Source organism: Phyllostomus discolor, chromosome 10 (assembly GCF_004126475.2).
Source record: "Phyllostomus discolor isolate MPI-MPIP mPhyDis1 chromosome 10, mPhyDis1.pri.v3, whole genome shotgun sequence".
Lineage (NCBI taxonomy): Eukaryota > Metazoa > Chordata > Mammalia > Chiroptera > Phyllostomidae > Phyllostomus > Phyllostomus discolor.
The window spans coordinates 50772243-50798853 of record NC_040912.2 but is presented as its reverse complement, the minus strand read 5'-3'; the positions used below and the strand labels follow the sequence as shown (position 1 = coordinate 50798853).

Here is a 26611-nt window from a genome sequence, read left to right as displayed (position 1 = left end):
TGCATCTATAAAGATCATAACAGATTTACTGACAGAGAATAAGTCATCAAAGTGTCAATGCTACTTCTCCCTCCCTAATATACACAAAAATCTTTCATAAACACAAGTTCCTATTCTTTTTTAATTACTTCTCAGAACTGTCCTACAAATATTTCAATGCACAGTGATGAATTCATTGAACAAGGAGAAGTTGAATCATCACTTTTCTTTTCCCTCAGACTATTACCCTTATGACCATCACAGCCCCAACGTAATTCTTCAGCGACCTGCAGCTTCTCTGCTCGTTAAAATCAAGTACTGAAGTTTCTAGATTTGTTTTCTATGCAGAAACAAATTACTACCAAAACTACTCACTTGTTCTTTTCTTCTAATAATTTGCTTCTGGTGGAGGACTTAAAGCATCCTGGTCATTTGTTGGTGCTCTACATCAGGGTAACAGCAGTTTGCTATAATCGAGACTCCACTAACAACACAGTCAAGAGAGATCTTGTGATGAATCAGGAACTGGGCAATAGCTCAAACTTTAGACAGAGGCTCTGACATTAAACTGCCAAGATGGAGGAACCAGATAAAACAAGTGGACCACAAACGGATGTTTACTTTTATAGTTAGTGGTTAAACAGTTTCAACATTATTTCTATAAGTAAAAAGTTTTAGTTTTACTATCAGTGACTTATCTCGAAGAATTTTTCTTTGTATTGTGAACAACTTACAGTTCTTTTTAAAATAATATTTCTTACCATACTTGTATGTTTTACCCAAAATTTTTCACATTCTGAGTAAAAATGACCTACTTTCTGTGAGACTTTCATAGACTCAGCAGCAAGCTCAAAATATTTATATTTTGCCTTTCAATTTCCAAAGACTCCCTTCCTTCATTAACTGCCATTTGGAAATTAGTTCTTTGTGAAGCTCAACCCTCCAGTGATGTCACTTCAACAAGAGGGTTCATTTCATTTCTCTCAAGAGTCTTTCATTTTCTTATATCGACTTTCTCACTGCCTGTCCTAACTTCATCTTTATGCTTGCTAAGAACTCAGGGCATATTTAAGAAAGTATTGTGTTTAGTACACATAAAGATAGGAAACCAACATGCCTTCAGAAGTTCCAGGAAAATCCAGCTCCAAATCATATTATTGTTTGGCTACAGGAATTCAAAATGACCAAAACTCTATTACTGTATAACAAGCTCATTATGGCCTGCATTTAGGTAACAACAGATAAAATTCTCATTTTCTTTGGAAAAGAATGAGAATCACCCTCTCTTGTGGCATGTGCTATACAATTGTCCAATAGTACTTATGGCCACAGAGATATAAAATAAAATCAAAACATAATGAAGCCATATCCTTAATTATTTCAAGAAAAATTCTCAATAGAAGATACAATTACAACTCTTCTTATCAAAAGCAAATTTGTACCAATTCAACTCAGCTGGAAAAATTTCCTATGGAACCAATTTTTCAACCAATTATATACATGATGAGTATATAAATCCTTAAATTAATAAAATTAATTAAAAATAGAAAAATCTAGGTTATATGCCTGTAAATATGCCTGTATTTGAACATGTTTTCTGGCAAGACTGATTTTTCAGATGTAAACATGTTTCTGGAATCTGCGGGGTAAAGCAGGTCATACCCAACAAAACCATGCAATATTTAGGGGTTGCTTGTCTGACAAAGGACTAAATTGGCAAGAAGTTAGTTGTGACCAAGAGTGGAACATCAAAATAAAACTCAGTTATTATTTGGAAGTATGGCCAGCATACAAATTAATTGTTAACATTGATCATATAAGGATTTCAAAGTACTGAAATGTATGTATTTATATTTATAGCACAGAAAGAAAAATGCATGTATTCTATATTTTTCCCACTATATTCAGAATTTAGGTTTTTTTTCCTTTTAGCAGTGTCAAGATTTTAAAGAGAATGAACAAAATCATAATATGAGAGTTAGAAATTATATGGTCCAGAATAGTACAACCATCTTATGTAAGAGATAGAACCCCCACAATTCAGGGAGTTTTGAAAACTACCATAGGCCACGGGAGCAGATAAAGATGAGAACCATATCCCTGTTCCAAGCACACATGTCCACTGTACTACAATGCACATATGGTAAACTTGAGATAATTTCTGGTGACACATTAACAATCTGTGGCTTAATTTTCCATCTTCTTCTGTAATATCTGGAATCTTACTCTTGGAGTGGACCTTAATGTTTAAGTAAAAACATTTTTTAAATCCCAGAGAATTAAAATTCTTCTCTAAATACAGTTCTCCCTCCGCCCCTGCAAAAAAAAAAAAAAAAAAGGTAGAATAAGGCATTAACATTGGTAATTAGCTTAAGGTAGTTTTAAGAAGGCAAAGTCAATCTGTCCTCTGCAAGAACAGGTCCAAAGCAAATGCTGCTGGAGATGCCATCATCTTGCCCATGTCTCCCTGTCCATGCAACATGTGATTTGAGATGACTTTTGGTGGGCAATCTCAGCTCCTGAAAGAATGGAGTGCAGGTCGCTTGTCTGTCTAGAGTGTTCAATTGCTACTATACCTAACAGAAATGGGGTTCAGCTGACCACTGCCACCCTCTAGGCAAATTCCAGAGACAAAGGTTAGTGGGGAAGGAAAAGGTCTTTATTAAGAAGTTCCACAATTTGGAGGACAGGAAACTCCCTGGCTCCAGGCCATTCTCTTCCACAAAACACAGGAAAAAACCTATTTGTTCCCAAAAAGACTGAAACCCAAAACCACACCCAGAAATCCCACTCCATCCTTATCTGTTATTTGGAGCTCAAGACTGCTATGCAGATGGCTCTCGGGCTTCATACTTCCTGGTGTCTGCACATGAGGCTCACATGAGCATTGCCACACCGTGGCTTCCTGCACTGGGGGCCCAGGGCCTGCCTCCTGGCCACATGACTTCCAGGGCCCACCAGTCTCTTAGTGCTCTGGCACACATGTCCATGCCATGGATCTCAAGGAAGAAAAGAAGGGTGAATATCTGCCTTCCCTCCACTTAAATCTCCTGATCCAAGCTTCCATGCAATCCAGAGGGCTCCAGCACCCCAACCAATCCCATTCTTTTCCCAGCCTACACTTACAAGATTTTCCCAGCTCAGCACCTCTCCTTGCCACCATGTACCAGAAGGGAGTAGGAGGGCTTTTCACTAGCCTCACATATGCTCTGTGCAGGGCCATCTCCTGCTGTGTCTCTCTCTGGGGTAGAGAAATCTGTCATGATGGGCCATACCAGCTTGTTTATCACTGCCCTGGGCCACCTCTTCCTACAAATTGTCCCTCTCCAGGGTCTGACCAGGCAGTCTGGCCAGGCTGTCTGGCCAGATCAACCTGTATCACTACTATAAAATGTTCCTAGGGAAGCAGTCACAAAACCTGTAACTGCCAATTCTCAAACCTGTTTACCCTCAAAAGTCATTAACCAAGATCTCAAAATGCCAGGCTTGGTGCCCTATTTGACTCAAAAAGTCCAAAGACTAAGCCTACCTAGATACTGGAGACTGTACCTGGGACTTTGATGTCTCCTACTCCAGGTACCTGCATCCTCAGCCCCTCTCTCTGTTTATGTGCATGGCTCTATCTTTCTCACTCTCTCCCAGGAGCAATATAACTTTCTTCCATGGAGACATGAGATTTTAAACCACAAGAGTCCAGAGAGACCATGCCATCCCTTTCCTCCATTTCACAGATAGGATATGGAGACCCGGGAAGGTCATTCTGTCCCTCTCACTCCTTCCCCTAAAGAAGGTGACCCAGGGCAATATTGCTGATAATCTCTAGGTGCAAATAAACTGAAGAGCATCAAACAAGGAGGTTTATAAATACCCATATTTCTTCAAAAAATTAAATATTCTCTAGAATTTATTTTTTAGTGTTGATATAGTCTAAAATAATAAAATCTAAGTTGATGCACAATAGTTTTGGATGGTTGAAAGGAATGGATATTAGTTTTCAAATATACATATAAATGTATAATTCATCCTGTCAGTGTGTTCTATACAGCTGATAAAAAATACGTGATTTTAAGTACAGCAAGAGAGACTGAGATTAGACATTAAGAAGGAAACTTTAATGAAGGCAGGGAGAGATTTATGCTGGCCTCAAAAGCCTTCCATTAACATGTGCAACTTTGATTCATACCACACTACACTCCATGCTTCAACCTTTTTTCCTCCTTGAGCCCACCCAGGTGCTTGTACATGGTGTCCTTTGCCATTATGGGTCTTTCTGCCTGGGGTGCTGTAATCACTTCCACATGTGAGCCTGCCTCTTGTCATTTAGTTCTCAATGCTGATGTCACCTCCTTGAGGAAGCCCTCTCTGACTGCTGCAGTGTTAGGCAACTGCTCAGGTACTACCTCCTTGCCCCATTTTAAATCTGTACATATAAGTTTTCTACCAGGTATTTTAATTGCTTAATTGTTCATCATGGGTTTTTTGTTTGCTTTCTTGTCTGCCTCCAGTATCTCATTACACTTAGCTTTTGGAGTTCAATATCAAACAGGACATCCTGACTAGCATTTCAAAGTCTTGGTCAATGACTTGGTAGTACAAATATATTTGAGAAATAGCCATTGCTGATTTACTTACCATTTTCTTAAACATGTATTATGCCAGACCCTAACTGTATTGTGCATTGTTACTTCCCAATGCCCAGAATAGTGCCTGGCACAAACTTGTTGAATGAATCTAATGTTTGTTGAATGAATGTATAAATGTACATGATTTTCTAAGAGTGACTAGAAATAACACTCCTTTTGAAGATAATTATTTAGTAATTTTTAATTTTCTCAGCCCAGGGTTGAGTATGAAAGGTAGAATTGACCTAAAACAGGCTCTACTGAATCCAGGTAAATCATTTTACGGAAGAAGGAACTGAGAGGAACTTGGAACTTGCCAGAGAGGCAAGGCAGCCTGAGTAGAAGCCACACAGATGTCCTGCTTCTGGTACTCCCAGCCCGTCCTTTTCTGACCTGCTTTACCATCCCAGGTTACCATCTGACCATCTTCCAGACCACCACAATGGAGGCTTCACCATATTTCAAGAGTCTTGTGTCATTTTTAGGTGACTGTGTCTCCTCATTTGGAAGCTTTCAGAGCATGGAGACATTCAGTCAATAGTAAGGAAATATTTTGTTCAACATAAAGTATTCCTATAATCTTTCTTTTAAGCTTTAGATCTCTAAATGCTTTATGTGAATCATCTCTTGTGTCTGAGGATACCCATCAGTACAGAAAAAGCGGGTTACCTCTTTGGGACTTGCCGTTTAATGTGGTTTAATTTTTTTCTTTCTGTTTTTATTCTGCTCCTTTATGAAAGTAAGTAATGTTTCCTCAGAACACAGGAAAGTAACATGTGGTTTTACTAACATATGACACATACTAGACTGAAGAATGAGATGTAATTCAGGTCAATAGATTAAACTCAACTGCTTTCTGAAATGATAATGATCTCAGTACTTCAATATCCAGAGGTACTTCAGTCAAGATACTGTCAACAGTGTATCTGATTACTATGTAAAGAAGGACTCAGCAAAAATTCACAGAAAAAAACTTTTTCAGGGTATAATAATATACAGAAACTGTGCTAGGCCTCACATTGTAGTAATTTAAAAGTAACCTTCTAGAGAAATGTTTCTTATGTTATTTTTGTTATGAATCACCTGGGGATCTTGTTAAAATACAGATTCTGATTCAGTAGGTCTGTGTAGGAGCCTGAGATTCTGCATTTCTAATGGCATGAAGGTCATGCATATGCTGCTGATCCATGGACCATACTTTGAGTAGCAAGACTGTACTACATTGTCCATATGGTAGCCATTTGACACATGTGGCTATGTCAATTCATTTAAAATAAATTAACAACTCATTTCCCCAGTTGTGTTAGGCATATTTCAAGTGCTCAGTTACAGAAAGTTCTGTTGAACAGATTTACTAAAGAAAGCATAATTTTTAAATAATTACTAGTCCCCATGATCTTACCTCCTCTCTTTCCTAGTTATAAGCTGTCAGCTTTTATTTTAAAAATGGCAAGCATTTGATGGAGAAGCAGGTGTGTTTAGAACTGAGGGAGATGGGACAGAATAGAAGCAGGAAAAGAGTTGTTGAGGAATCCAAAGAATAAAAGGATTTCAAGAATGGGAAGATCAACAGTGTCAAATGTTGAAAGTTGTCCATTGACTATGAAAGTGTGGATAGAGTAAAAGGGTAATAGTTGGTGGAACAGGGGATCAAATGAGAGATTTTAAAGATAGAGTATTCTTGCTTATATACATGATGAAATTTGAAAATGCCAGTCATAAGCCACAAGGGATAATAACCATAAGAATATGTAGGCTTTGTATATTGAAGTCAAAAAGGGACCTGTGGTAACCTAGGTCATGCTTTGAATGTTCAGAGAACTTAATTTAAATACTACATTCATTGTATGCATTTGAGATCTTGCTCCCCAGCATATGTCATCAGTTTGGCTCAAATAAACTCTTCTTTTTAAATCTCTTTTTAAATTCTTACCTGAGGACATGTTTATTGATTTTAGAGAGAGGGGAAGGGATAAGAGAGAGAAATGTTGATGTGAGATAGAAATGTGGATCATTTGCCTTCTCACATGCTCCCACCACTGATGGAACCCAAAACCTAAGCATGCACCCTGACTAGAAATCAAACCCATGACCTTTTGGTTTACAGGAAGTGTCTCTAACCAACTGAGCCATACTGGCCAGGGCTCAGATAAATTCTTATTTAAAAAAATCACAACTGTCAAAGACTTCCGTACTGATGTGCACAGCTTAAGCTTTCAAAGAAACTTCACATTTCCTCCTGGTTAAGCAGACAAATAATTGCTTTGTCTTTATTACATCAGTGACTACAGAACTATTGGCTCTTTTACAGGCTCTAATTAGGATGAAGGGTATTTTCACTAATCACTTTTTACTTAACATCTCACCAGATCCTTAATAAACTATCTTTTCAAGGAGAAGCCAAAATCCCTAGAAGGGATTTTGTCATTCAAAAAACTAAGCAAACAACTAGAACAGGAACAGAGTCACAGAAATAAAGATCACATGGAGGATTATCAGTGGGGAGAGGAAGAAGGGAGAATGGAGGAAAAAGTATAGGGAATAAGAAGCATAATAGGTAAGTACAAAATAGACAAGAGACAGTTAAGAATAATATAGGAAATGGAGAAGCCAAAGAACTTATATGTACAACCCATGGACATGAACTAAGGTGGGAAAATGCTTGGGGTGGGGGGCATGCAGTGTAGGGCAGAGGGGAATAAAAGGGAGGAAGAAATGGGACAACTGTAGTAGCATAATCAATAAAATATACTTGAAAAAAAGAAAAAAGAAAAGTAACCACAGATAATACGTTAAAAACTGTATGTAGCTGTGTTTTAATAAAACTTTATTTATAAATATTAAAAAATCTGATACTTCATTCAGGGTATAAAAGCTGTTTTAACTAGGGTAGGTTACCTCTGAGCACTCAGTGACAGCAGAACTTTGGTCTGATTTTCCTATAAATCTCGTGACTTTCCTCCCTCTCATGGCTACAAAATGGCAGCCTTTGCTTTAGTTTTCAGGTTCTCCCACAATTTTATGGAGAGGCAGAAAAAAGAACTGTGCCTCTTTTTATCAGGAAGGAAAACATTTCCGGAAGCCCTCTTAACAGATCTGTCTATACATCTCTTTGGTCAGAATAAGTTATTTGTTGACTCCTCTACCCATCTTAGAACCTCTATGGTTTACATTCTGTGGCTGTAGAGGGGTCTCCAAGAGGGGTCTCCCTTCCCGAAGCCCACTTCACTGCAGTACTGCAATGGGCTGCAGTGCACAGGGAAGGAGTAGGGAGGCCTCTTCAGAAGGCATCATTTGTTGTCTTCATCTATCCTCTCAGTAACACAATCAAAGGATTAGAAACGCAAGGAACAGGTTCCTATACAATTCACTGCACAAACTCTTCATGGTCTATCCATTATTAGGTGAAAAAAGTTATGTTCAAGGAGATAAGATCTTAAATATAACTCAGAGCACTACCAATTGTTTATCCATTCATCTTCCTCTAAAACACAGTGCCTATTCCTCCCAGCACATCCTCTGCTGTGCAGGTCCTGGGAGTCTGTGTCATCTCAGCCCTTGTGTTGAGGTGCGCTTAGCTGCATTTCTTAACTTGGGCCTTTTCTCACTTTAAATTTTTGAACCCAAATATTCCTTCTTCCAACCTTCTTTTCATTTTATTTTGATCATCTCGTTTCAGATATTTTGTCTCTAACATATTTCCTTCTTCAAAGGAAGGTGAAAAATCATTTCTTTTTAAATGCTATAGAAAAGTAGTCTGGGATCTGTTTTGAAATGACATGAAAACATTTATGACTAATGATCTATGTGAGTCATGTAACTCAGAAACATATAGATTTCTTGCTTTATTTAGTAATGTTTCATAAATGTAATGTTCAGTTTGTATAATACCTTAAAGCTATTTCAAAAGAATACTTACAGTAAGACTATCTTAGTTAACTTTCGTATTTTTTCTTTCCATTTTTTTCCAAAACTAAAATAAAAAAATGAAACACGATCTCAATATCAGAACAATCTTAAGTTTGAATATTCAAGACAGTCAAGCTCTTTTTCCCCTGAAGAACAAGAAATGGTATTGCAAAAACAATTAGCCATTGTGTCGAGAATCTACAAAGAATTCCTCATGGCTGGATAAGTTTTAAAAATCCAGAAGACTAATTGTTGAGAAAAAACTGATAGTCATAAAACCATCAGTGTTCAAAGAAACATCTATAATTAAGTTAGACACTAATTTTACTGTAAGAAGTTAAAACTGAAAAGGTGATGACAGTTACTCAAATCTCACCTGAAGTATCATGCAGAAACAACTCTTGACTTACTCAGGCTAGACACACACTGCTAAATCTGACTGCCCCATATGGCTACTGAGTACTTTAAATGTGGGGCATCCTAGCTGAGATGTGTTATAGATACAAAACCACACACTGGATTTCGAAGATTTAATATTTTTTAAAAATATTAATTTTTCATAGCGATTATAGGTTGAAGCAATATTTTGAATACATTAGGTTACATAAAAGGTTATATTAATTTCACCTATTCATTTTTTATTTTATTAAAATGTGGCTACCAGAGAATTTTGTAGTGTATTTTGAAATCATGTAGTTTAACACCAAGCTTGGGGTGGGGAGGTTCTGTGTGTGTTCAAGATTACTTTGGCTATTTTCTGTCTTTCATGGTTCCATATGAATTTTAGAATTGTTTTTTCTATTTCTGTGAAAATGCCATTGAAATTTTCATAGACATGGTATTGAATCTGTATATTGCTTTAGGTACTATGAATATTTAAAAAACTCTTCCCAACCATGAATATAGAAATCTTTCCATTTATTTATGTCTTCTTCAATTCCTTTCATCAATGTCTTACAGTTCTCAGTGTATAGATCTTTTACATTCTTGGTAAATTCATTCTCAAATATTTTCTTTATGTGACTACCCACCATCACCTTCCCACATCACATTTTTGGGACTATTTTACCTCAGTTTAGGAATTTTTCTCGGTAGTCTGATTAACTCAGACCATTTATTTGAATTATAGTGATTGGCTTACTAGCTAACAAAGCACCTCCTTTCCCCATGCTGACAAATTTCTGACATTGTAAATGTTTGACTGAAAAAATAAGGAAGTTTTCCATTTGTGTTTCCTTGGTGAGGTAAGATATGTCCTTGATTCACATATTGTGACTCCATTATGAATTGTGTCCTTTCCTGTTCTTTGGGGATTTGTAAGGTGCATCATAGTTTCTGAATATTTCAATTGCATATGGTCTTGCTTCATCTACTGTAAAGCCTGTGATTCACACATCTAAGCATTGACCAATTTTCCTAGAGAGAACTAATTTACCATTTTTAGACAGGCCTTTTCCTCTTCTTCTCAAGGTATTCATGGTATTTTAATTGTATACTTTTTAAGCTAAATTAATAAAAAATGTGTTTGTTTAATCTGGCTATTTCCAGCTTTCTTCAAGATTCTGTTAGGTAACAGCTAGGAATGGGTGGCAATAGGGGGAATAAATGCAGAGCCCTTGCCATTATTATCTAACAAAGAACTTAATACAGGAGGCTAGAAGCAAAGGAAGACAGGTCTCACCCATTGACCCAGCAGTCCTGGCCCTGGTTCAAAAAGATTGCCAAGCATTCTATAGAACACAAGCAAAACTATGATAGTACAAGAGGAGGAGAGAGTGATTGAGACTGGGCTTCTGCAAGCTTCTGTAACAATCTTACTAAGATTTCCAGGTGTCCTAAACACCCCAAGGCCTAGAAGGTAGAAGAGAAGTCCTTGAAATTCTGTGTATCATTTCCCTTGGAAAGAACCCTCACACATACTTACACTTGGGTAGTCATGTCCCTCAGGGGAAGCTGGCACCACCTTTACCCACCAATCAATGTGTAACTCTCTCACCCCAATCCTGCCAACTATAAGTCCTCAGAATAAAGGACCTGATTCATCTTGCTACCATTGTTATTGCCATCCTGTCTCTTGCCACCCTTTCCTCTTGCCACCTTTGCTCTTATCACCCTTGCTTTTGCCACCCAAGCTCTTGCCTTTCACCCTTATCTTAGCAAGGCCCATTCTCTTCTGTGAGAACTTATCACTCATAAACTTTGCTTGCATACTAACAGGCTTGCTGATCTGTAATACTTTACTGCATCGGCAAGAAGAACTGAGTGAGTTTCTGTTGTAACAATTCCATTTTTTTAAATAACAATAGGAACTTCTTCTAGAGGAGCTTCTTCTAGAGCAGGCCTTATCTATGGGATTTTTCTATTATTATAGGCACAGTACATCTATAACTTCAATATTCAAAAATGGAATAGAAAGATTTAATTTTTATTTAACCAGAATTATACCCTACTAAATGTCTTTCTACATTCTTCCATTTGAAAATAATTAAGTGCTGTGGCTTGTCAGCAGCTCTCTTTAATAGTGTAGTCAAATAAAATACAAGATATCCAGTTAAATTTTAGTTTCTGATAAACAACAAATAATGTTTTAGTACAAATATATCCCACACAATATTTATTTTGCTGAAGATGGCAACCCTATCCCTAACCCCTGCCTTCTCTGAATTTCCATATCACTTTGTTGGTTCTTTTGTTATATAACATATTTCATTCTTCCTTGTTTTATAGTAAATTTAGAGATTTGCTTTTTCTATAAGTGTATGAATACTTTTGTGAGTGAAAAAGGGTTCCATGAAAAGTAACCTCACAGAACAATCTGGGAATGTCATGGAGGTAGTCATGCCCCAGACATATAACTTTTTAGTAAAAGATTTACCTTTGCCTTAAGTAAGCCCTGCCCATTGTTTCTGGTCAACAGACCATAGGTCAATATACCTTTGAAATAAGCTTAACTACCCACAAGAAAGCACATATCTTATTAACTATTCTGTAATCCAATCCCTGCTTTGATTTTTCCCCATCTTCATGTAATCTTTCTTATGGTCCTTCCTTAATTTCAGATGCTGCAAAACTGATATTCTCCAGAGCATCTGAGATCTTGCTCCCCAGCAAATGTGATCAGTTTCTCTCAAATAAGCTCTTATACAAATTTTCCACGTTTGAACTTTTACTACAATGACATTTTAAAGGTGGAAATAATAGGGAAAATCAAGAGTTAAAAATTTTAGCCTTAGTTGTTGATAGGCTTATGGACTAATGCATGTGGAAAGCTGTTATTCTGGGAACTGGAATGCATGACACGTGAATGACTGCACAAGCAATTCAATCTTTACCCCAGGGGGTCTGCAAGCCACTAAAAAGGTATCTGAGCCATTGTGCTCCAGGGAGGGAACACCGGTGATGCAGACAAAGGATTTTTGATCACCAGATAAAGAAGTGCTGGAAAAACTGCTGCTGAACTGCAAATCTTACCCAATTAACCTTTTTCTAAATTCCTTACCTACCCTTCTATCCAATGAACCTTTTCTAAACCCCTTACCCACCCTTTCTTCTCCTTATAAGAACGAGAGATAAGGTGAGTTTTGAGGGTACATAGCATACCATCCTCTCAGATCACCAGTCATCTGAATAAAGCACCCATGAAGATTCAATCCTTGTTTCTACTTATTGGTTCTGCTAGTGACAGGATGCAGGAACTCCAACTTTTCCAGTTTCAGAAACTACACATAGCTCACTGTTTTGCATATAGTCAATGTTCATAAATGTAATATCTACTGGATAGATTTCATCATCCTAGTATGTTGGTTCAGCTAGACTAACTTAAAATAATATGTCTAGAACCCTCAGAATTTATTTTCAGCCCTGTTAAATTAGTATTGATATGCTAATAATATTAACAAAATTTACTAAGTATATTCTCTGTGTTCATATTGCTAAATTATACAGGTCACCAGGGCAAGGACTCCATCTCTTTTATTGACCAATATATATTCAAAGCCTTCCACAATGATCAGGTTATAAAAAATGTACTATAAATTTTTGTTTTTAAATACTAGGAATTTTATATATATTACCTCATTTACACCTCTGTAAAACTATGGACAATTAGTATTATTGCACTCATTTTTTTTTTGGCTGAGGATAATAAGACCCAAGTAGGTTACAACACTTGCCCACCATCGTTTTAGGAGTGATAAAATAATTCTGGTTCATAAGGCTCTTCACACCATACTTTGAAGTATTTCATGATATATGATTTGATACAAGCAAGTATTGTTGCCTTTCAGAAATTGATATTCTATCTCAAACTGGATTCAAGTGTCCTTGAAAAGTTCCTTGCATACAGAATAATATATTTTTTCAAGCATTGGAACTGAGACTTTAAAGTTAGGTAATTTGCTCAAATAAATGGCAAAGCTAATACAGACATTTAGGTCGGCCCAATTTCAAAGCCCTTGGTTTTCACAAGTGCTACACTTCCCAAACAGTGTTAGTCCCTAACAAATCTCCACCTCTTGGGGACTGTAAAAAACACTAAAGGAAAAGGGCTGCTTGCTCTCTTGGATATAAGTACTGATTCATTCATAGTTCCAACCAGCATTCATGTACTTTCTGTGTGGCCCAGCCTCTTTCGGTCCCCTCCTTCTTCTGGGAAAAGAAAAAGAAAAAAAAAACCTTTTTCCAAATAAAAATTCTGTGGTTGTGAGGAAGCTGCTGTTTTCTTAAATTACCCAACTTCTTAGGGCATTGTTGAGGAGTTTGAGGTAGCCTTACCATGCTGTCCAATCATTAGTACCTCATCCCCTGACTGTAGACTGTAATAACCTCAGGTGTTAAATTGGGATTCTGAGAACCTTTACTAATGAAGAAAGAGAGGCTTGTAGAAGTTGTTTGCTCAAGGTATTACAACCAGTAAAAGTTAAATAAGGCTAGGGCTCCAATACTGCCTTAACTCTGAAGTAACACAAATATTGATACTTGCCCAGAAGAAAATGGCAATAACATTCAATAGCAGGGTATATTAAGATTTTTGCCAAATTTTTAACTGGATAATTTCCAAATAAGTATTAAGTGAAGAAATAACCTATAAAAGTATTACATAAAAAGTAAAATATGTCAGAATCAAAAGAAAGTTAAAGAAAATATAATTGCTTGTGTGTTTAAGATTTTAATTTTGTGTTGTTACTTTTATGCTAAAACCTGAAATATAAACTTTTTGTTAATAAAACTATTGTTTGTTCACCCAGAAAAGTACATCATACAAACTGGTTTTCCTCCTCTGGGGATGTCTTGTTTTAAGCTTGATTGATTAGAGGTAAAGTACTTAAGGCAATTTTGGGAGGTGAAGAAAAAAATAGATTAAATAGGAAAATAGATAACAATAACAGAGCTCATTTTCTTCAAATCTTGTCTTCTCATGATGCCAAAAGGAAGCTACATAAAGCTTGTATTTGCTTTGGCCGGGAGGCTCAGTTAGTTGGAGCATTGTCCAGTACACCAAAAGGTTGTGGTTTCATTCCTGGTCAGGGCATATCGCTGGGTTGCAGGTTTGATCCTCAGTCAGGGTATGTACAGGAGGCAACCAATATGTTTCTCTTTTCACATTGATGTTCTCTCTCTCTTTTCATTCCTCTTTCTCTAAAATCAATAAACATATCCTTGGGTAAGGATTAATTTTAAAAAAGTCTGACCATAGATAGTACTCTTCTAACAGTCTTCTTAAAATCTAACAATGACTCTGATTACCAAGAAGATTAAGTCCAAGCTCAGCCTCAGCTCTCCCCCAACTCTTTTCCAGGACCAGCAATATGGAAAAGATCATAGTTCTTTTCATGAGTACTGGTGAGTGCTCAGTAACTATTTGTATCTTATCTCATTGGGTTTGATCATGATATCTATTCTCTCCATAGAGCTATCTCCCTTCTTCCACACCTTTACCACCTCCACTGCTGCCATCTGTCTTTCTAACAACTTCATCTTTTAAGTCTCATCTCAGAAATTCACTTTCCAAGTAAGTTTTTCTAACTCTATGAGTTGGGCTGGGTATCCCTGCTCTGAGTTCTTATAATATTGGGTGCATATCCCTATTTGTGCTCTTTCCATATTAGTAATATAATTACCTAAACTTACACCATGACTTCCCTGCAATTTTTTTTTAATCAAATAGCTTTATCAAACAGTTTGGTGCTTTTTGATAGGAACATAGTAGACACTCAGAAAATAACTGTTAAATCAATGAATCTAATTCAATCATGATGCACTTGTCAAATATTTACTGAGTAGTCACTAAGTGCCAGGCCTAGATGCTAAGGATAGATCAGATAAAGTCCTTGCCTTCATTTCCTCAAACTATAAAAAAGTAATTATAGTATATTCTATTGCTGTTGAAACAAAATATCACTTAGTAACTTAAAACAACTCAGATTTATTATGTCACAATTCTATAGGTCAGAAGTCCAGGTAGGGGTCAACTGGTTCCTCTGCACCAGATCTCACAAGGTCAAAAATCAAGATGTCAGTTAGCCCAGGGTGGCCCTGGGGGAGAAGATGCTTTTAAAGGTAACTTAGGATGTTGGCATAGTTCAGTTTCATGTAATTATAGAAGAAAGGTGACCATTTTCTTGTTGGCAGTCAGCAAGGAGTATCTCTTAACTCTGTAAGCCCCCTATATTTCTTGTCAAATTATCCCCACTTCTCCCCACCATCCCTACCACTAAAGAATATCTCCCACTACCATTCGGCCACATTTAATTGCTTCCAAACTAAGGAAGTTCTCTGCCTTTAATGGCTCATGTGATCAGATTGAGCCAAAATGGATCATCCAAAATAATTTCCCTTTCTTAAAATTTGTACTCATAATCACACCTGTAAAGTCCCTTTTGCCAATAACATACCAGTTCATGGATTGGGGCAAGGGCTTTTATTAGGAGGCTATCATTCTACTTACCACAGTAACTACTCATCTTGAATTCTTTCCTGGCATATCCCTTACTTGGGTAATTTAAAAAAATATCTTGCAGTGATATGACATTTATTTTTGGGAATAGCATTGAGTTTTGCTTGGATAATCAAGAGAGACTAGAAGTTCTTTGTGTAGAACTTAATTATGAGCCAGACCTTGTTAGTAGAAAGAGAGGTTGACTAAGGATTTAGAGAAAAGATCTAAACTAGACCTTGTAAGTGGAATAAAAACAGCAAGTAAATGATAGAGGAGCAATGTGGATATCTATTTGGTTTAGCAGCAAAAGAATATAATAGGATTGAACAATTACTGTATTTCACATTATTATAAGTATGATGCTTCATAAATGCTATTAAGTATTATTAATCTGCTATTAAAAACAATGTAATATCCTATTTTACACACTACTGAATTTATTTTGTTTGAAATGAACTGAAATTCACTTTTCTCTTAAAACTTTTTCCAACACCAAATATATCATGAATGGGTTTTATTTTATATTTCAATGTATTAACTAGTAATCTATAGAATAAAATTAAAATTCAATTCAACAATATAGAATTTTAGAGCATCTACTATTTGCTGGGTATTTATGCTAGCTCTAGAAGATAGGAATATAGTTATGCTATTCTCCTTGCCTACAGGAAACTCATAGGCACATAAATTAACAAATTGTAATACTGTGCAGACAGGGCAGTAAGAGAAGCAATAACACATGGAAGGAATGATTTACTCTATGAAGTAGTAAGATAAGGCTTCCCTGTGGGTTTTTTTTTCTTTTTAAAGGCAATATTTTTAGATAGGTTTTTGGTTCACAGAAAAATTGAGAGGACAGTACAGAAATTTCCCATATAGTCTCTGCCCCCACACATACATAGTGTCCCTTAGTATCAACATCCCCCACTAGTGTGGTACATTTGTTACAATCAATGAACCTACATTGATGCATCAAAATACCCCAAAGTTCACAGTTTACCTTAAGGTTTACTTTTGGTGTTGTACACTCTGTGGGTCTGGACAAATGTTTATGACATGTATCCATCATTGTAGTGTCATACTGAGTATCTTCGCTGCCCTAAAAATCCTCTGGGCTCTACCTGTTCACCCCACTCCTGCCATCCCGACTAACCACTACTGATCTTTTTACTGTCTCCATAGTGTTGCCTTTTTCAGAATGTGATATAGTTGGGATCATACAGTAATGTAGTCTTTTCAGATTTGCTTCTTTCAATTAGTAATAAGCATTTAAGCTTCTTCCATGGGTTGACACTCATTTCTTATCAGTGTGTAATAATATTCCATTGTCTGGAAGTATCAGTTTATTTATACACTCACCTACCAGAGGACATCTTGGTTGCTTCCAAGTTTGGCAATTATGAATAAAGCTGCTATAAACATGTCTGTAGGTTTTTGTGTGAACATAAGTTTTCAACTTTTTTTGATAAACACAAGAATCACTATGGTTGGAGGTAAGAGCATGTTTAGTTTTCTAGGCTTCCTGGTTTTGAAGGAGGAATGAGCAAAGACACGGAATTATGAAAAGGCACAAGGTATTGGGAGATTTTAGGTATGGCTGGAGAGTAAACAGCAAGGAGCAAGTTGGTGAAATTAAGGCTGGGAGGTTGGCAGCTTCAGAGCCTGTTCTGCCATGCATTTTATTCTATCGAGATAAAGCACCAGCAAAAACTTTATCAGGGAAAACGTGTGATTGAATTTGTACTTTAGAAAGATTACCTTGACTACACAGAAGAGAATGACTGAGTTGCAGGTCAGTTACAGGCTGGAAAACCAGGTTAGATAAAAACAGGAATACATTCTGAGGAATGTACTGTTAGGCAACTAGATTGTTGTATGAGCATCATAGAGTGCTTACACAAACCTAGATGGTAGAGCCTACTATTGGGGCAGCCAAGAAGTCCTTTTGGTTTTATCCGTAAAATAAAAGACAAATTTTCCATTTTCACCAATAACTTTATTAATTTGGGTATTTTGAGTATGTCTGCTGTCTCCCATGTGGTATAATGTTGATTGTTCTCAGTTAATGTCTCAACTTGATTGCTATCAACTTCAACCAGTCTACCCAACTGTGGAGCATCATCCAGCAAGAAATCTCCAGCATAAAACTTCACTAACCACTTTAGACACATTCACTCAGTCACAGCACCTTCTCCATACACTGCACAAATCATTTTTTTGCATTTCAGTTGCATTTTTACATTTCTTGAAATAATAAAGTATAATACACCAAAAATGTTGCATATTTGTTCCATCTTCAATATTAAAATGGATATATAAAAATTCACCAATTTGATTTTTAAAAATGTACATTGATAAGACAGCTGTCACAATACAATCTAACAAAATTGTTTCAAATGAAGTTAAAGACAAATACGCACTACTAGAGCTACCTTACAAAAAAAACAAATGAGCTTTTTGGCCAACCCAATACATACCTAGCCTATATGGTATACCAGAATTGTATGTGTGATCTATTGTTGATCAGAACGTTGTTATATGGCACATGACTGTAATATTACACAATTCAGGGTAATGGATGTTAACTGGAATTATTGAGGTAATCATTTTGCAATATACACAAGTATTGAACCATTGCATTGTACAACTGAAACTAATATAATGTCAATTTTTCCTCAGTTTTAAAAAGTACAATTCAAATTTAACATTTTAAAAAAAGATAGGGTTGTAGGGATGAAAGCCTAAGCTAAAGCTGCGGAAATGACAATGCAGAAAGGTGGAGAGATTTTGAAGAATCGACAGACTTCATGACTGTTAAAGGTATGGGTGTGCAAAAGGGAGAGAAGGGAAGGGCAAAGGAGGAAAGTAAACAGCAAAGACAGGGGAGGATTTGACATTTTTGAAAATTTCTGACATGGTAAAAAAAATCCAGGTATTTAATAAAGGCTGATGAAATTAGGGAATAAAGAAAAACAAGGGGTGAACGGATGGTGGCAAACACTTTCCCCTTGACCAAATTTTTATTAGGTTTCTCAAAGCTCTCTTCCTGTCTGGTTCCTGTCTTTGGCCTGCCAAGTCCAGTGTTAGCAAGAATTCTGTTAAGTCAGTTTAGGTAGAATTTCCCACCCTTGACATCTCATCACCCTTGGTGTATGATCAAATTCCTCATCTCTCACCCTTATTTGGACCATCACATTGGTCCATCTTTAGCAAGAATCCTATAAAGTCAGATTAGCAATGATCACCCCCACCTTAAAGTCCCCTCTTAGTAATTTTCCATTCACTGACTTTTCCTCTGTTCTTGGGCTATTTAGTTCCATCTGTCTTGGTCATATTCATGTTGAGGCCAATCTGTCTCCTACTATTCGGTCGTCTTGACACCTACAGCAATAGTCTTAGGACTATAGAGTCTTTCTTCCTAATCATTTTAACAAGAATATTTTTTTCCTTTAACAATGGAAAGAAACATCTCTCCAAAACTAAAGACACATCCATATGCCTGCAAAGTTTAATTTGTACATACATTTTTTAACTATTGTATAGCTAAAAAACATGTCTGGATGATGTACTGCAGGGGTTTACCAAGCATAATTATGTCCACAATCCATCCATGCGTGCCCCAAGAGTCCAGCAAGCTGGATTCATCTTAATAAAATAATAATGATGATAATAATGTCAGTCCAGCACCCAGTGTTTGGCAGCTTATCCTTCCTAAAAGACTTCACAGTAGTTTTACAGGGCAGCTAAAGGTTAACACCCATGAGGGTACTAGTGAGCCTAGGGGGAGAGGGTAAAAGCCTTGGTAACATTTTGAGTTTGAGATACAGTAATGACACTTTTCTGTTTCCTAACCTCAACTTATTTGCTAGTTCAATTCCAAGGAGTAAGGGGGGAAGCTGTTGTAACTACCCAAATTTGCTGCTGTAGCATGAAAGCTGCTTGACATGTAAAAGAATGAGCAGGGCTGGGTTCTAAATAAAACTTTTTTTATGGGTACCGAAATTTGAATTTCATGTAATTGTCACATGTCCTAAAACATTTTTATTTTTTTTAACCAATGAAAAAATGTAAAAACCATTCTTAGCTCACAGATACTCAAAACAAGTGGGCCACATTTGTCCTAAGAGCTATGTATCGTTTGCTGACCTGGAACACATAGAACGTCAGAATCTGAGTATATACTAACTTCACAGGGTGACTTACAACGAGATAATATATGTTAAACCGCTTTCCAGTGATATTTAGTTCGGTGGCTAAGCCCAGGTGATATAGCTAAGCGGTAGGGGCCCGAACTCACGCTCCCAGAGCCGCGGAGATCGACTTTAAGTGCTACTGACAGAGAACGGAAGCCCACATAGAACAAAAGCCCTCAAAGAAGAGAACAGAAAAAAAAACCAAACTGCTTCGTCCGCCCCCCAGCGGCGGCGCCTTCCAGTAGCAAGCAGGCGCGCGCCCGCACGCAGGCCTTTCGCCTCTCCGTTGTGCACAGTTGCGCGAGTCCCGAGGTGGGGTGAGACGGGCGGCTGACACGCTGGCCGAGGCCCCTCCTCCCGGACGGGCGGGTAGACGCTGACCTTGTACGTCACTTCCTCTGGGGCGGGGCGGAGCGGTGGAGTGGGTGGTTTGGGCTTCTCCTGTTCGGTTAGTGTAGGGAGCTCAGCTGATGCAGGCCGGCCAGAGGGGACGTTGGTTCCTGGAAGAGGAGCGTCGCCACAGCGGCGGTAGTAGTTGCGGCCTGCACTACGGTAAGTAGCCGCAGGGGGACAGAGGCGGAAGCTGGAAGCCTTGGAGCCCCGAGCCCTTATTCAGCCCTTCTAAGTATCCTGAGCGCTCCTTGGAGGACGCTTCCAGAGAGGGGGTTGGGGAGAGACTCGCAGCTTGCAGGAGGCCCCAGGACCTAGGTTCCAACAGGCGACCGGACAACGGAAGGAGCTTGCGAATACTGGGGCTGTTTGGTGCCCAGTGGCCTCCGCCCCTAGTACCCCCGTGGGTTTTGATGGGCACAGACGTGCAAATTGTTTTGATTTCTCTGGTCCCTCCCTGCGCTTCCTGCTCCACCTCCACGACTCTCAGCCTAGTTACCCTGAGCCTGCTTGGCTTCCCCCGACGGTAGGGTTTTCCAGTATTTCCCCAGTGACTGTCAGAACGGTTTCCTTACTCTACGTCATTCTCGAATGTCAGTGCACCGGATGACTTCATTGCTTGGTATTTTTGTCAGCTACTACTTTTTAACCCCACCCACATTTAATCCTATCTTTAACTATTGCTTACTCGGATACAATTGGGTGCTTTTTATTTTATTTTTTAAAAGATTTTACATAGAAGGGAAGGAAAGGAGAGGGATAGAAACATCAATGCATGGTTGCCTTTCACGCAACCCCCATTGGGGACCCGGTCTGTAACCAAAGCATGTACCCTAGACTGGGACTGGAACCCGCGACCCTTTGGTTCGCAGACCGGCATTCAGTCCACTGAGCCACACCAGCCGGAGCCAGTTGTGTAGTTTTTAAAAGGTGATACTGAATGCATCATTATATTGCATTGCTTCCCGTCATTGTCATGTTGGGAGGAACCTGGTTTCTGTGCTTCATACAATGGTAATATTAAAGAAAAGTGGTGACTCCTAGGAAAAACTTAGGAGATTTGTCATTAGGGACTGTCATATAATCTTATTTAAAGCAGTGTTTTTACATCTAGTAATAGTTGCATTCTGGTTTTACAGTCCTAATTATTGAGATTTCAAAAGTGAAAAAACTTTAAATGTATCAAGAAAATGCTGTTAAAACAGTGCATTAAGAATTTAAAAAGTGAGAATTTTTAGGGTTTATGCTTATGAGGCAGTTGTTTCAAGCCTATTGTAGTTATTTTGTTAAACTACTCTAGCAGATTTGTACTTTCAATAAAACATCTGATTTTATAATTTTTAATCAAATTTTTTCTTATGTTATTGTTTTTTCAATTCTATGTGAGATGTAAATTAAAATCTTGAAAGCAGCATCCTTTTAATAAGTGATGTTGAATGAAAGGATCAGTTTCACTAGTTTATTTACCTCACATGCAAAGTTAAAAGTACAGCTTGTACTTTGACTTGTTTTTTTGGCTCAGTCATTGACAAAGGAATTGTGCTGAAGTACATATTGTGTCACTTGTGTAACATTTATGAAAATTTATGAAAATGTTAGAGCTATTAGCCCGACACCTTCCTGTTTTCATCATCTTTCTCATATTTTACTTTGTTCATTATCCATCAGTTTTTATTTTTAAAATTTTATTTATTTTTAGAGAGTGGGGAAAGGAATGAGAAAGAGAGGGAGAGAAACATCAATGTGTGGTCGCCTCTCATGAGGGTTCCCCAGCCTGTGCAACCCAGGCGTGCACTGGGACTAGAAATCAAACCAGTGACCCTGTGGTTCGCAGGCCAGCACTCAGTCCACTGAACCTCACCAGTCAGGGCTATCCATCAGTTTTTAGAACTTTGCTACTATATTGATTTCATTGCCCTGACTTTTTTTCAGGCTATCTTTTCTCCTGTGCCTTTTGTTTCCTTGGATGACTCCCTCTTTCTAACTCTGGATGTCATGGCAGTCAAGTCTCTACCCTTGTTCTCACTAACCCAGTTTTAAAATTTGAAATCCAAGGAATACAGTAGTAGGTCCATGAATATCTTGAAATGTCATGGAAAATATTTTATATATAAATATATATATAAATATATATAATATATATATATGCAACTAAGCATTTTTCAAGGAAGAGGCACTATTTTTCAGGTTCTGTTATCCCCAAATTCACAAGAATTATTACTGTAAACCTTTCTTTGATAAACCCAGTCTTACAGTTTCAGCTGTCACTGTGATAGTAACTCCAGACATATAGCTTATGTTCCTATAGTACATCTCCATTTCAGTGTACAACTAAGTACAAGAGATTTTTCTTTCATATTTAATTGGCCCATTCCCAGTTATCCCATATTTACAAAGAGCATTCTCCTTATTCTCCTTAAGACTGATTAAATATCTTTAGTTGTCTCGACACCTCCTTTTCCTTACCCATCTTTCCTGCCCTGTGTTGTTGTTTCCCCATTTTCAAAGTGTGGCTCAGAGTTAACTCCTCTCTCCATTATAGTACTTTTACCTTAATTCAAATCCTTGTCAGTTTATGCCTGCATTATTGCAATAAGTAAGTGAAGTCCCTAGAAATTCATTCTTTCCATCCTCAGCTGAGCCTCCACCTAGAAATTCCCACATTTCTTTTCTATTAAATTTATACCTCCATTGTATTTATACTACCCACAAAAAGATAGTCTAATCTTCCCTGCTCTTTTCTTAGTTGATGATGTCACCTCACTTTACATTTTTCTCTGTGTATTTTTGCACTCTAACTTCATTTCAGGTACATTTACTCTCCAAACACTTACCTGCATTTACTAGTGTGATTTGGGAGCAGTTAAATTAAGCTTGATTTTATTAATAGCTCTTTACATTTAGTAATTTTTCTTGACAGTTGTCATTTCTAGAGAGGTGTATTAAAAATTGGCTATGAAATTATCTAGTCTTCCTGTAATTGCCCCCCCCCCTTTTTCTGCCTTATATTACTATACTCCAATACCAGGTTGATAGGTATATTTATGATTGTTGTATCCTATTGGAAAGATACAATTCAGACCTCTACTGTAGTCTGGGCTTATGTAGCTCTGTCTTTTGATTGACTCTTGAGCCCACCTCTACCATTTTTCCTGCTCTTTCTTCCCTTCAAACCACGTTTTGTTCTTGCTGTTCCTGATCAGACAAAGTTCATTCTTGTCTCCAAAGGTTGGTTGCTTTTTCCTCTACCTTGAATGCTTTTTTTCCAGATACTTTGAATAATTTGTGTCCTCACTTTATTCAGGCCTCCAGTAAAATGTCAACTCATTTCTCCTGACTGCCTCAACTAAAATACCACCTTCTGGGCCTTTCCTTTCCAACCCCCAGCTTTATTTTTCTTTATGGCATTTCGCTACCTGATATTATATGTTATGTTAATTCTTTATTTGTTAATAGATTGTATTGTCCTCCAAGGCCTAAAAGACTACCTGAGATTTAATAAGTCAATTGGATTATTCTTTTTACTATTATATTATCCCCTTTTTAATGCATATTTAATGATTTTTACCTTGAATTTGTCTTAAAGTGCTTTTTTGTTTTCTTTTCTTTAGTATATGCCTAGTATATCATTTTCCAAGCTCCATTACTTTTAATCATTCTTTGTCATTTCATTATGGGTATGTCTAGTAACTAGCATGTCACTGAAGTTTTCATTTCAGAAATTTGCTCTTTCTGTTCACTCTTTGTACAGTTCTTTCTCATCTCCTTATTTTCCTTCTGTGTTTTCATTGACATTATAAATTTACTTAGTTTTTTCTGTTATTTCTAGGTCCTGGTTACACATTTTCCATTTTGGCTATATTTGCTAGTACTCTTGAGGTAATGATTTATTTCCTTGCTTATTTCACTCTTTATGAGTTGAACTTTAGTGGCAATGCCTTAGTGTAGGAGTATCATTTGCCTTGTGTTTTGGAAGTGTTCTTAAATGTTAATTTCTGTTGACTTCACCAGCTCTGACTAGTTTTCATTTGTTTAGGGTCTCTGTACCATCTAGGTAATGTGACTGTGGATCTAGGTCTGTGATTCCTCTTCACCTGGATTTCCCACTGTTTTTATGTTTGTGTGGTCAAAAACACATATAAAATTTACCTGAACCATTCTTATCATATAGTTCAGTGGCATTGAGTTCATTCACATTGTTGTAAAACAGATCTCCAGAACTTTTTTATCTCGCAGAACTGGAACTCTGTACCTATGAAATAACAACTGTCCTTTGCCCTATTCCCCAAACCCCTTATAGCCACCACTCTACTTTCTGTATCTGAATTTGACTACTCTAGATAACCTCCTGTAAGTGGAACCAGTATTTGCCCTTTTGTGACTGGCTTATTTCACTTAAAATCTTTTTTTTTTTAAAGATTTTATTTATATATATTTTTTCAAGATTTTATTTTTATTTATTTATTTTTAGAGAGGGAAGGGAGGGAGAAGAGGGAGAGAGAGAGACATCAATGTGCGGTTGCTGGGGGCTGTGGCCTGCAACCCAGGCATGTGCCCTGTCTGGGAATTGAACCTGCGATGCTTTGGTTCGCAGCCCGCGCTCAATCCACTGAGCTACTCCAGCCAGGCACTTAAAATCTTTTAAAAACTTGTACTTCACTAAAGGTTCATCTGTGTCGTAGCTTGTGATGAGATTTCGTTCCTTTATTAAGGCTGCATAATGTTATATTTCTTTGCCATGTTTTGTTTATCTGTCCATGGACATGAGTTGTTTCCACCTCTTAATGTGAATAGTGCTGCTATGAACATAGGTGTGCAAATATCTCTTTTCTTTGAGACCCTGCTTTCAATTGCTTTGGTCATATACCCAGAAGTAGGATTCCTGGATCATATGGTAGTTCTGTTTTAGTAATATTTTGAGGGAACACCATACTGTCTCCCATAGCAACTGTACCATTTTAGTCCCACCAACAGTGCTCAAGAGTTCCAACTTTTCCACATCTCTGCCAACACTTGTCATTTATTTTGATAATAGCCACCCTAATGAGGTAATATATCATTTGATTTTGATGTGCATTTCCCTGATGATCAGTGATGTTGAACATCTTTTCATACGCCTGTTGGCCGTTTATCATCTTTGGAGAAAAGTCTATTCAAGTCCTTTGCGTCTTTCTTAATTGGGTTGTTTTTTGTTGTTGAGTTGTAGGAGTCCATTATTGGTTTTGAGTGTGGCTTTTTGTCCACAGATATCCATAATTATGATTGTATTTTATAAAATATTTCTGTATTGGGGATTTTAGAGTTTTTATGTTAATTCAACTTATTATATTGACTGCAAGTCCTGAGGAGCTCAGAAGAGCCAGGAAGGTGGATAGGTTTGCTTCTTTTCTCTCCTTCCCACAGGACAATTGGATATTTTAAAATAATAAATTGCTCACATGCAATTTAGAAATATTTTAGTTCATACTACCATCTTCTGAACAGTCACACTAGGTTCTTATCCCATGACTCCATTCTCTCAGAGATCTGCTAGAATCATCTTTTAATGTGATTCCTTCCCTTAAAATACTTTATTGACAGTTTGATTTTTAATCTCCTTAGCAAGATTTGTAAGATCCTTCATCATCTGGTCCAAACTGCCTTTGCAGTATCATCTTCTACCTCTCATTGTTCTCTCCAGGTCCTGGAGTGAAAGTAGACTCCTTGCAGTTTTTGTTCATGTTGTGTTTGCTTTCTTAAATGCTTGTTTTATTTTGTTTTGTTTTGTTTTTATTAGAATTCTCTCCTTCCCTTATCTTTATCCTGTGATGATACTTTTTAATTTTGCCCAGTTTTTAGCATCTTTTTTCATACTTGCCTGGATATTGACTCACTTTGTGTCTTCCATTCATAAGGCACCATCTATTAAAGTGCTTTAAACTGTTTGATTTTTCTGATTACAAAAGTAAAATAAAAAGTAAAAGTCCTTCTCATTTTCTTTTGACCCTATTCCTCAGTTCACAGGAATAAACTGGTGTTTATCCTTTCAGAATCAGTCTGTGTAGCCACAGCTTTAAACTACATATGTAGGCTTTTATGTTCATTTATTACATATCTGTATATCTACATTTATGTGTCTTTGTGTGTGTGTATATATACACTACATACAGTGTTGCAACTTGCCTTTTACTGTACTCTGTATAAAGGATATGTCCATATGCACAGATCATTTGGTTGTCTTTAACTGGTATGGTAATTTGCGGGGGGCTCTGCCCACAAGGCACCCCTGTCCACCAAGGATGAAAATAAGTCTACCAAGACATGATCTGCTTGGGGAGGAAAGGTGGCAGATCTCTCAAAGGAGAAGGGGCAGGAGCCTGTTTCTCAGTGGGCTTTTATTGGGTTCATTTTGCACAGGAATACAGGTAAAGCTCATCAATCATTGTCAGGCAGTATGATCAAATAATAGATAACATTCCAAGAACAATGAGGGCTTATTCTGAGTCAGGGTCAGTTAGCTAAAGGGCCATAAAACTTTGGGGAAACAAACTCATTGTATGTTTGGACCCTTATCATTTAAATTGAGGGTATTAGCAAAGCAG

At 37.3% G+C, this 26611-nt stretch overlaps 1 protein-coding gene and 1 long non-coding RNA gene across 3 annotated transcripts in view; one reads left to right on the top strand and one right to left on the bottom strand.

Annotated features, from left to right (window-relative positions):
* LOC118497119 lies at positions 1–24306 on the bottom strand. Its single transcript, XR_004899669.1, has 3 exons — positions 24295–24306; positions 17615–17621; positions 1–137 (listed from the first exon to the last, which is right to left on the bottom strand). It is a non-coding gene; the product is annotated as an uncharacterized LOC118497119 (long non-coding RNA).
* Positions 20036–26611, top strand: part of PNPLA8 (patatin like phospholipase domain containing 8) — a 54194-nt gene continuing 47618 nt past the window's right edge. The window contains exon 1 of one of the 2 annotated variants that reach the window (XM_028525318.2): positions 20036–20192. The gene's annotated coding sequence lies outside the window, so the exon portion shown is untranslated. The remainder of the gene's footprint in view (positions 20193–26611) is intronic. The other variant, XM_028525319.2, reaches the window with a different exon arrangement.